This window comes from Alnus glutinosa, chromosome 3 (assembly GCF_958979055.1).
Source record: "Alnus glutinosa chromosome 3, dhAlnGlut1.1, whole genome shotgun sequence".
NCBI lineage: Eukaryota > Viridiplantae > Streptophyta > Magnoliopsida > Fagales > Betulaceae > Alnus > Alnus glutinosa.
In genome coordinates, this window is record NC_084888.1 from 19,738,932 (window position 1) to 19,750,992 (window position 12,061).

A 12,061-nucleotide genomic window follows, 5' to 3' on the forward strand; every position below is an offset into this window, starting at 1 on the left:
AAGCTTCGAACATTTCAAGATTGCATCCGTCCGGACGTAATGGCAAATCGTCCGGACACTCTTCAGAGTTCGAGAAGATCCCAGTGTTCCAGCACATCCGTCCGGATGACGTGGTTATATCGTCCGGACGCCATTCAGGGTTTGACAAGCATTAGGGTTTCTGCCTCAAGACACAGTTATGGGAAGACGGCTGCTACCGTCCGGACGATGTGTGATCCCGTCCGGACGATGTTCTCCATAAGGCAAGACGTGCATACAAAGTTCAACCGTCCGGATGTCAACCTTCATGGTCCGGACGATCAAGCTTCATATATGGAAATTGAGTGCACCAGTTCAACCGTCCGGACATCACCCTTCAGGGTTCGGATGCTCCAAAGCCTTATTATGGTAATTACGTGCAGCCAAAGTGCAACCGTCCAGACGCTAGGGCAACACCGTCCGGATGTGGCCTTGTTATGGGAGCTTTTAGTACTATTTTGGAAAGGCGGTTGCAGTTGACCGTCCGGACGCTCGGTCAAGCCGTCCGGACGCCCTCTGGTATTTTGATCATAACTTTTTACTCAAATATCGGATTGGGACAAAATTGGCGTTGTTGGAAAGCTGACAAAAAATGCTGTCAACTGACCATCCAGACGGCCACTATAAGCATCCTAATGGATAGAGTTGCCCGTCCGGATGGCCCTGCAGAAAATTCCAGAATTACTTTCCGGACAAGAAAAACTTGACCCGTCCGGACGGCCCAAGGCTCCCGTTCGGACGTGCATGTTTTAGACTTCGTTTTGGGCGCATTTTTAGGTTTCCTAAGCCTATAAATAAGAGGCTTAAGGCATGCTTTCAATACAGAATTCGGTGGTGAATTCTCTACAGCTTAGAAAGGGTGTTTAGGGAGATATTGAAGATCTGCTAGCTCTCTAGCTTTGCCAAGTGTGTGATTTGATCGCCTGTGAAGTCTATCTTGGTTGACCCTAAGGTAAAGGATTCCATTGAAGATCCTTTCAGGTAGGAGACCTGGTTGGGAAGCGTTCGTGTTGGGTTACACGTTAGAGATTAAGGTACGACCACTGCATCGGGTGTATGTGAGTGTTATTGTCTTGTATCTAGCTTTATCTTCTGAATAGTGGATATCCTGGGTTTGGCTGCCCCGGAGTGGTTTTTCTCTTAATTGAGTTTCCACTTCGTCAACAAAATATTTGTCTCCTTTAATTTCGCATTTAATATTTTGTTGCACACTGTTCACACACACTTGTTAAAATAAGAAGTCCATTTAATTTGTCAGATCTCTACAGGTATAAGACTTGCGTCTCTTTCTCTGCCATAGACACATCTTTGCATTTTTATTGATTTGTCATGGCATGTTGTGTGTTTTTCTCGTGGATTTCTCCCGAGCTTTTGACATTTGTTAGTATTTTGGCCTTATTCTATGTTTGGACAAAATCACTTATGTGTAATGATGCGGTAAATAGGGATTCCACTTTTAGAGTGATGTCAGAAGATTCTGCCTGCGAGTCAGAAGAATTTCAAGTTCCCTGTCAGCCATCCGGATGATGTGTCATCCCATCCGGACACCCATCTGTCTATTGTTCCATCCGTCCGGACGACATGTCATTCCGTCCGAACATCATACAGACAAGCATCATCTGTCCGGACGACGTGCTTCTTCCGTCTGGACACCTACATCGTATCGAGAAGCTTCTGTACCAGCTTGCTCCGTCCGGACATTTCAGCAGCACGTCCGGACGCCTATCAGTTCTCGAATGATTCACTGATTCTTTCCAAGTTCAAGAAAGGGAAGATCAATCAATCGTCTGGACAATGTGGTATCCCGTCCGGACGCGTATCTCCGTAAGGCAAGAATCGCAGTTCAAAATGAACCATCCGGACGCTGGTGCATCGTATATGGTAACTGCCGATTCGACTTCAACCGTACGGACGTCTACCCCTCATGGTCCGGACGCACGCGCATCAGATATGAAGGTTAGCCGTCCGGACGCTCCTGCCCCATGGTCCGGACACGAGAAGCCTGTTATGGAAATTACTTGCAGCGGACGTGCGTCCGTCCGGACGATCGAGCTATCCCGTCCGGACGATGTTCTTATACAGGAAAGATTTCTCCGCGAAAATTTCAAAAAATCCTGTCGCACAGTTTTCCGTCTTGACGGCCATGGTTCACCGTCCGGACGGCCTACAGGTATATTTTGCCTGACGCCCATTCTGACCCCCAGCCTATAAATAGGGGCCTCTGGGCACTTAGAGCTGCAAGAATTCGGTGTGAATTCCATTAGAGCTCAGAGACGTGATATCTCCTCTGAAGCCGTTTTTCAAGTGTGCTGTGCTGTAAACCGAAGTCTATCTTAGAGGTCGGCTCTAAGGTAAGGAGTTTCATTGAAGACCCCTTCAGGTAGGTGAACCTGGTTGGGAAGCGTTCGTGTTGGGTTACACGTCAGAGATCAAGGTACGACCACTGCATCGGTACATGTGAGTGTTACTATCTTGTATCTAGCTTTGTCTTTTGAATAGTGAAATTCCTGGGTTTGGCTGCCCCGGAGTGGTTTTTCTCTTAACTGAGTTTCCTCTTCGTCAACAAAAATCTCTGTGTCAATTTACTTTCCGCTGTGCTTTAACTTTTGTTGACACTTGTTGCACACATTGTTAAATTTAGAAGTCCATTTATTTTTCAGCATTCTTTGCACATCTCTTCTCATCTCATGATCTTCATTGTGTCTTCCGTTATTCTTTTACGTTTTTTGTGCTTTTAGAATATTGGAATATTTGTTGGGATATTTTCTTGAGATAGTGTGCATGAAAATCCCATTATGTCTGTGTGTTGGGTTGATATTGATATATCTGGGTCATTTGTATTGCGATCTTTGCTTTTGTAATACTTGGGCATCCAATTAACAGTTGTCATAATACCATTTTTTTAATGAGTTATACATAATGGTAAAGACCCAATGTAAAATATCCACATATAAAGTATCTCAGGATATTTTCATAGGAGATATTTTTATTAGAGATATTTTTATGGAAGATATTTTACTAAACTTAATGATTAAGAAAAAAATAATATCTTCTCTCTCCTATAATAAACCGAGCCCCTGTTCCTTTACTCTTCACGCACCCCTCTTCCTTTTATTATTTATTTCTTCTTACTTCTTCCTTCTTCGTTTCTTCTCCTTTCTTCTTCTCTGTTCTTCTTGCTCGAGTGAGATCAAAGAGATTGAGAGATCGAGAGAGGGGGAATCTGAGATTGAGAGGGAGACAGAGAGATGAGACCGAGAGATCAGGAGTGATGAGACCAGAGAGAGACAGAGCTGGGACCCGGAGAGAGAGATGTAGCCAAAAAGGGAGAGAACCGGCGAGCCCATGACCTAGGGTAGGCCGATCCTCCATGGATCGACGCTGGCAACGTGAGTTCCGGCAGATTCTACCGGTGGGTCGACGATCGGTGGAGCCTAGACCCGCGACCCGTGAGCCAAACTCGACAAACCCGGGAGAACCCGTGCGACCTGATCTTCAGTGGAGAAGTCCAGCATGATTTCTGGTGGTTAGAGGCTATTCTCCGGTGGTTTCCGTCTATAGTGGACTACCCAGTAACCCGATGCAGCCGTGAGACCCGAAGAGACCCGGTGACCCGAGCAACCACCAGACTCACAACCCAGAACCCGTGACCTGCTAAACCCGACGGCCTGAGATACGATTTTTCGGCGACTTTTCCGGCGGAATCAGTGGCTAATCCCTGTGGATTTTCTAGGAAAACCCTCTAGGTAATTTCTTATTAATTCCTAGTTGCTATGTTGTTGATTGTGTATTGATTAAAAAGTGGGTTAGTCTTGATTAGATTATTGATAAATTATCCATATTGTTTTGTGGATAATTATATATTTTGGGGGTTCTTGATTTGCTGTGTGTGGTGGTGATTGGCTGAGTGGTTGTTGTGATTTTCTGTTTGTGTGTCTTGGCTGAGCCGTGTGTGTGTCGGCTATTTTGGCCGGATGGGTGTATATGGATTTTGGATCGGTTGTGCTGTGAAATTGGTGATGGGTATTCTGATTTGGGTGATTACGAGTTGAACTGGGTTTTCTTAATGGACTGATCCCTTGTTCATCCTAGACTTGGCAGATTGAGTGTAATACTTCCCTTATTCTTGGCCAGTCACTGTGAAGATTTGATGATGAGTATTTTTTATGTAGCCTATGTTTCTGTTTTGGCTGTGAAGGTTCGGCAGTGGGGTGATCTTACTTGATAGTTGTTAATCTTTTAGTTAGATTATGTGTTTGATGATTTTCGGCTAGGTTGTGATTTTGGGATGGTATTTTGATGATCTGGCTATGTATATTGGGTATGTGTTGCTTGTGTTTCCTGTTTTGTGAGTTTGAGCAATTATGTAGGAGTTGGTTTGACTAACTGTATAATGTTATTTGATTTGAATAACAATTGTTCTAGGCTCTGGAAGTGTATTTAGAGTTGGGGTTTTTAAAGTTAACTGAGCCTAGTCATATAGGATTGGACTATGAGATGACCTAGAGGCTGCTGGTTTGAATGGTTAATTTGATTATGGATTTACTGAGTTTTGGATCATGCTCTATGATTTGAGTGTATTTCTATTTTAGTTGGAATATCCGAATGTATTTATTATGGAAATTATCATATGTACCTCTATTATGATCCATGTTGCCTATATGTGGTTTTGACAAATTATGTTTGGTTGTTAACAAATTGACATTGATGTTTTAAAATGAATTCTTTTTAATAGGCAGTGTTTGAATACTATGTACATGAGTTTTATGATTTATGAGAAAATATATGATTATTGTTGTTAAGTTATATGGTTTGATATGAAACTAATTATAGAAATTGAGTATGCTGTTTTACTGGGATTTCTAATATATGTTGGTTGAAATTGTTGTTAGAGTTAATATGTTTTAAAACGGATGTTTTGTTAATTGATTTGGTGCTTGGATTAATGTTCCCTAAAAATGATTAGGTTTTGTTAGAAGTGTTAGAGTGTTAATATTGAGACTTAACTATGTGATGTTAAGTAATAATTAATGTAGATGATGTTCCAAAGATAATTGTTCCTATATATATATATATATATATATATATATATATATATATATATATATATATATGTGTGTGTGTGTGTGTGTGTGTGTGTGTGTGTGTGTGTGATTAAGATTCATGTTTAGGTATGAATTTCTAAAAGAAATGTTATTGACCTTCAATGCACTTATATGTGTGTATTTGATGCAGATGATGAACTGAGACTGCACAAAAAGGGCTGTAAGTATAAATTACTTACTGAGGGTAGTACTGGATTTCAATAGTGTTGTGTTTATGTTTTATTTTAATTGGATGCGTGTGACTGATTATTGCATACAGTTAATAATCAATCTATTAATATTGGAGTCAACGTCTCTCAAAGGTTCAGGATGGGAATAGTGCCTGAAACCGAAAACCCTAATAATTCCTATTGGAGTCAACGTCTCTCAAAGTGCTAGTAGAGTGACGTGTGACGTACTCTGCTAGTGCGAAAATAAGCTAATCAAAATGTAATGTAGAGGGAACGGCCTTGAGAAAGACGCTTACCGAGTTAACGGCTTTAAACGAGAGGAGTGCAATGACTATATTCAACTGTTAAACTTTGCATAGAAAACTGTCATGTCAGCATTATGTTCCTTAAATAACGCATAAATCATGACGTTGGTGATTGACAGTTTGCTCACTTATGAAACTATGGGGTTGTGGTTATAACCACCGTCTCATAGATGTTTGCGCAGGTTCTGAAGATTATGGATTGGATTAACTGCTAGCTTAAGAGATTTAAAGCTATGTAGTTAGGATTTTAGTGCTTTGTACTTGTAAATGTTTATACTATTTTGTATGTAACATGTTTAGGAATTTACTTGTATTTAGTAAGTTTTCATGTTTGCTTTCGTGTCATATGTGACACATGTTTCTTTGTAAATTAGTCTAAAGGATATTAAATGATTTTTAATGTATGTCTAGAGGAATTTCAGTTAAAGCTCTGAATGTATTGTAAGGGAATTGTCCCTGATGATTGTAAAGAAAAAAAAAAGAGATATTCGTATTATTCCTCTGCTAGATTTATCGTTTTTGAATGGTTAATGACACATAATTATCCAGATATATTACTTACGCCTTTTTGTAAAAAGCGGGTCGTTACACATTCTGTTAGACAAAATCACTTCTATGTAATGTTGCTGCTTTCACAGGGATGTTGTTTTATTCAGAGTCTACACTTTAGTTATGAGCTTCAAGAAGACTCTGTGTAGAATTCAAATCAGTCAGTTCAATTCCCTTGCATCCGTCCGGACGACGTGGTATTCCGTCCGGACTCTCATCAGTCAGCAACATGCGTCCGGACGACGAGAACTTTCCATCCGGACGCCCATCAGTGTCTAAAAGCTATGAACAGTTCAAGTTTGGATCTGTCCGGAAGTAATGGCAAATAGTCCAGACACTCTTCAGAGTTCGAGAAGATCCAAGTTTTCCAATGAATCTGTCCGGACGACGTGGCTATATAGTCCGGACGCCATTCAATGTTTGATAAGCATTAGGGTTTCTGCTTCAAGACACAGTTATGGGAAGACGGCTACAACTGTTCGGACGATGTGTGATCCTGCCCAGACGATGTCCTCCATAAGGCAAGTCGTGCATACAAAGTTCAACCATTCGGATGTCAGTCTTCATGGTCCGGACGATCAAGCATCATGAAAATTGTGTGCACCAATTCAACCGTCCGGACGTCAGTCTTCAGGGTCCGGACGCCCAAAGCCTTATTATGGTAATTACATGCAGCCGAAGTGTAACCGTCCGGATGCTAGGGCAACACCGTCCGGACGCGGCCTTATTATGGAAGCTTTCAGTGCTATTTTGGAAAGGAGGTTGCAGTTGATCGTCCGGACGCTCGGTCAAGCCGTCCGGACACCCTCTGGTATTTTAATCATAACGTTTTACTCAAATATTGGATTGGGACGAAACCAGCGTCGTTGGAAAGCTAACGAAAATGCTGTAAATTGATAGTCCAGACGGCCCCTGTCCGGATGGCCCTGCCAAAATTCAAGAATTTTTCAGAATTCAGACACGAAAACAGTTGCCCGTCCAGACGCCCAAGGCTACGGTCCGGACGCGCGTGCCAGAGAGTCCATTTTTAACTCCAATTAGGGCTTCTAAGCCTATAAATAAGGGGTTCTAGGCATGCATTCGACACAGAATTCGGTAGTGAATTCCTTATAGCTTAGAAAGGGTGTTTAGGGAGATATTGAAGATCTGCTACCTCTCTAGCTTTTGCCAGTGTGTGATTTGATCAGCTGTGAAATCCATCTTAGGGGTTGGCCCTATGGTAAAGGATTCCATTGAAAACCCCTTCAGGTAGGAGATCTGGTTGGGAGGCGTTCGTGTTGGGTTACACATTAGAGTTCAAGGTACGACCACTGCATTAGGGGTATTTGAGTGCTACTACTTTGTAACTAGCTTTGTCTTCTGAATAGTGGATATCCTGGGTTTGGCTGCCCCGGAGTGGTTTTTCCCTTAATTGAGTTTCCACTTCGTCAACAAAATATTTGTCTCCTTTAATTCCGCATTTAATATTTTGTTGCACACTGTTCACACACACGTGTATAAATTAGAAGTCTCTTTTATTTTTCAAGTTTCTTAGGTCGTTCATTTTGGCGTAAAATTCTCCAAAATGTCTCATCCTCCAACATCTTAATTTCTTCAAATTTAAAAATCAACATTTGAAGTTTGGCAGATTTAACAAGTTTAGTGCCTTCATAGGTTGTTTCTAAAATTTACCACACTTCTTTAGCGGATTCATTGTTTGAGATTCTTGCGAATTTAGATGGTGAAAGTGCTTGACAAGGAGGATGGAGGGCTTTATCATTGGAAAGTCGTGCAGATTTTTCAGTGACTAGTTCGAGAGTTGTATCCGCTGGCTTGGTCTAACCAGTTTCAACAATATTCTAATAGTCAATAGATTTTAAAAAGAACCACAAACGAGCTTTCCAATAGCCATAGTTCGTACCATCAAAGGCAAGCAGTATTAAGATTTTGAGACATTGAGAAAAACAAAACAAGTAGAAGTCAAAGGAAAGATAACACTCAAGAATTGAATCTAAACAGAGTGTACCAAGCTCTAATAGCAAATGAAAAATAAAGAGACTTCTAATTTTAACAAGTGTCTGCAAAAAGTGTACAACAAAATATCAAAATGCGGAATTAAAAGAGACAGATATTTTGTTGACGAAGTGGAAACTTAGTTAAGAGAAAAACCACTCCAGGGCAGCCAAACCCAGGATATCCATTATTCAGAAGACAAGACAAGTTACAAAGCAGTAGCACTCACATAACCTTATGCAGTGGTCGTACCTTGAACTCTGATGTGTAACCCAACACGAACGCCTCCCAACCAAGTCACCTACTTGAAGGGGTCTTCAATTGAATCCTTTACCTTAGGGCCAACCCCTAAGATAGACTACAATTCAGAATAGCAACAGCACTTGATAATGGCTTAAGAGAGAACACTTCAGCACGATAATCTTCACAATAAACTCTCTAAGCTCTACAGAATTCAATATCGAATTCTTGCAATTCTCAAGCCTAGGGACCTCTATTTATAGGCTGGAGGTTCAAATGAGCGTCTGGCTTGAAAAACTTAGGCGCCGTCCAGACAGTAGACGTAAGGCGTTTGGACGAACAACTGTGCGATCGACTTTCCAAATTTCACAGAAATTCTTTCCTAAATTGAGCCATTTCCAAACGGTGTTGCCCTATCGTCCGGACGGTCGCACTTTAGTTGCACGCAATTTCCATATCAAGGCTTGGCACATCCAAACCATGACATCTGTCGTCCAGACGGTGAATCTGATGTACGCAATTTCCATATATGAAGCTCGCGCACCAGGACCATGAAGACCGTCATCCGAACTTAAGAATTTTGAATGCGTGACTTGCCATATGGATGAACGCGTCCGGACGGGAATCCACATCGTCCAGACAGTTGCAGCTGTCTTCCCATATCTGTGTTTTGGAAAGAAATTCCATAGCTGATCGAACACTGAGTGGCATCTGGACGTACTGCTGAAACGTCTGGGCGGATGCAAGCTGGAACATATCGAAGCTTCTCGACACAAAGGAAGGTCCAAACGGAAAGTTCTCATCGTCCGGACGGATGATGCTTTGGACAGTTGGGCATCCGGACGGTATATCACGTCGTCCCAATGGCTGGAAGGGATCCAATTTCACTTACTTGTAGACTGTGTAGAATCTTCTAGAAGAACTTTGAATAGCTTAATCGCTTTTTAAATGCATCATTACATAAAAGTGATTTTGTCCAACAGAATGTTGCAAATCACAAATTAACAAAGACAATCATGAAAATAGACACAGAAGAACATCCGATACTCAAAGCATAAATTGAACAATAAAAACAAATTAGATCTCATAGTTTTATTGATTCCGAGGCTTCCGTTCCCTTCGACACTTATGAAAGTTTAGCCGCGCAAGGCCATGATTAAAACTTAAAGGAGAAGTTAGAGAACAGGGAAGAGGAAATTTTTTCTAGTCTGATGATTCTCCCTCTTTATACACGTTCATCCCCCATATTAGAGGCCTACAAAATCTTCTAAAAATATTCTAAAGCTTATCTCTTAAAGATATTCTAAATTTTATCTCTTATCTTCTAAAGATATTCTAAATCTTATCTCTTATCTCCTAAAGATATTCTAAATCTTATCCTAAAATAACAATATCCAAATCTGACTAATTAAGGAAAATATTAAAAATAAAATAAAGTCCGAATATAACTAAGAATGTGGTATTTTTAGCTGGATTTTCGTGCACAAGATCTGAAAACTTCCGCAAATAGATCGCGTATTAGAACGTCCTTGATGCATTCATTATCTCTCATAACTCAAAACATTAAAGTTGTAGAAATTTTTCTTGGTGTTCCATAGCATCTTGGATCATCTCAATCAGAGCTTGGATTAGAGAGTTATGCCCAGATTACGAAGTAATGTCGAAACTGTCCAAAATCGCCCAATTAGCTTTGTTTTGCGTTTAACGCCTCCATTTGCATCCTAAATCAAAATAAAAGAATAGTGAGTACATTTAGGTACCAAATAAGTATAAACGACTAAAAATGAATTGAGAAAAATATGACATTTTGCATTCTCATCATACAACAAAGAGAGTAACCTCAACCAAATAGTTAACCAAATATGTAAAGTAGTAAAAAGAATTAACATAGATATTTGGTTACAAAGTAGAAACTCTTTGCACCAAAGAGAAAAACAATTCCTGGATAGCCAAACCCAGAAAATCAATTATCAAAAGAAATAGCTAATTACAAGAACTTCGTACTCACAACCCTTTGCCGTAGTCACTCGAATTCTAACAAACACAATGGTTTGATTGTATCTTAATTTTGATAATTTTACTTTATGCATGTTGGTTGTATAATTATGAGAATTGCTACAATTTAATATTGTTCTTCATCTTTTAATACAGCTGTTCTTCAGTTTATAATCAATATTGGTAGAATTTTTCTCTTGTCTTAGAAATCTTTTTACCTTTATTGAATTGAAATCATTCTTATTTTCTGTAATTATGAGAATGATGATAATACAACGGGTTTAATTGACATATGATCAAAAGGATTAGATAGGTCATGCCTAGGGAAGATGGATCATACTGCAGTCGAGTTTAGTGTAATTTGGGTAGACAATCCGTGCCAATCGAAGATGGGTTATACTATTCCATTGATTGTATGTATCTTATTAAAGACGTAGCTAATCCATACCCAGGGAAGACGGGTTGTACTACATCTTAGTGGTTAGGTGGACGATCCGTGCCAACCAAAGATGGATTATACTTATTCTTTAATAAGGCAATTTCTTATTTATTTATAACATGCATAGAATGAATTTATCTGATTAAATATGATTAACCATTGATGTTCGGATAGCGGTGAAGTCAATACTCTACTCTCTCTCTCTCTCTCTCTCTCTCTCTCTTATATTTCAATTATCTTTACATTTATGCACTTTAGTCAAAATCAAAATCAACAAATCTTTTCTTTAAGTTATTTTTAATCTTTATAAACTTAATAACAACACCCTTGAAGTCCTTGAGGGTCGACACTCTCTCTAAAGCCTTATCCTACAAGGATTCGTTTTATTGCGTATGATTGATTTATTATTGATATATTTTTGCTTTAAAAACACCACATCATTCAGCCATTTCCTTTCTTGATCAATATTCTGCAATATTTCTTCTAATTCAGCTCTTTCTTTTCTTGAACAATATTCTTGCAAGATTCTTCTAAAAGTCTTCCAAGTAAATTGTGTCCCAATATAGTAACCTTTTTGTTAATAGAATTTAGCTAATAAAAAACCAACGAACTCCCCCTTTGCCCATTCTTGGACAAAAAATGTTACTCTTTAAAAATTAAAAGTACTCCCCCTTTTTTTCACAAAGGACAAAGGGTAAAACATAGTAAATTAACTAGAATAAAATAGTCGAAATTATCCAAAAAGTTTCTCAATCCAGAAAATAATTAAAAATTGTTAAGCAACTATTACATGGCACTTCATTCCGCTAGTCTTCTGCAAGAATGTTACGGAGAGTGTTCTGTACATTAATCTTGATTTGTGTGACGTCTACCTCTATGAGTTGAAAGTGTTGATCCAAAGTCAAAAATTGATCATTCATGGTGAGAAGCCGATCATTCATTTGAGTCAGAAGACTCAAAACTGCAGCATTTGATGGCTCAGTAGAAGAAGAAGAAGAAGCTGAAGGAGCGGAAGGAGCTGGATCATCCAACATCTAGAACAAGTTGAGCTGAGCATTTGACTTCAGCACCTGTTCCCTTCCCAAAAGGCGCTTTAGGCATATCTACTGGCTCGTTGGTATGTCGTCCAAAAGGTAGTGCAATCTGATTGTCCTCTTGCATCTCGATCATTGTCATCACCATATGCTTGCACATGTAGAATGGAATCTTGTTGATGATGGCGAAGATCAGACGAGCCATGTCTAGTGG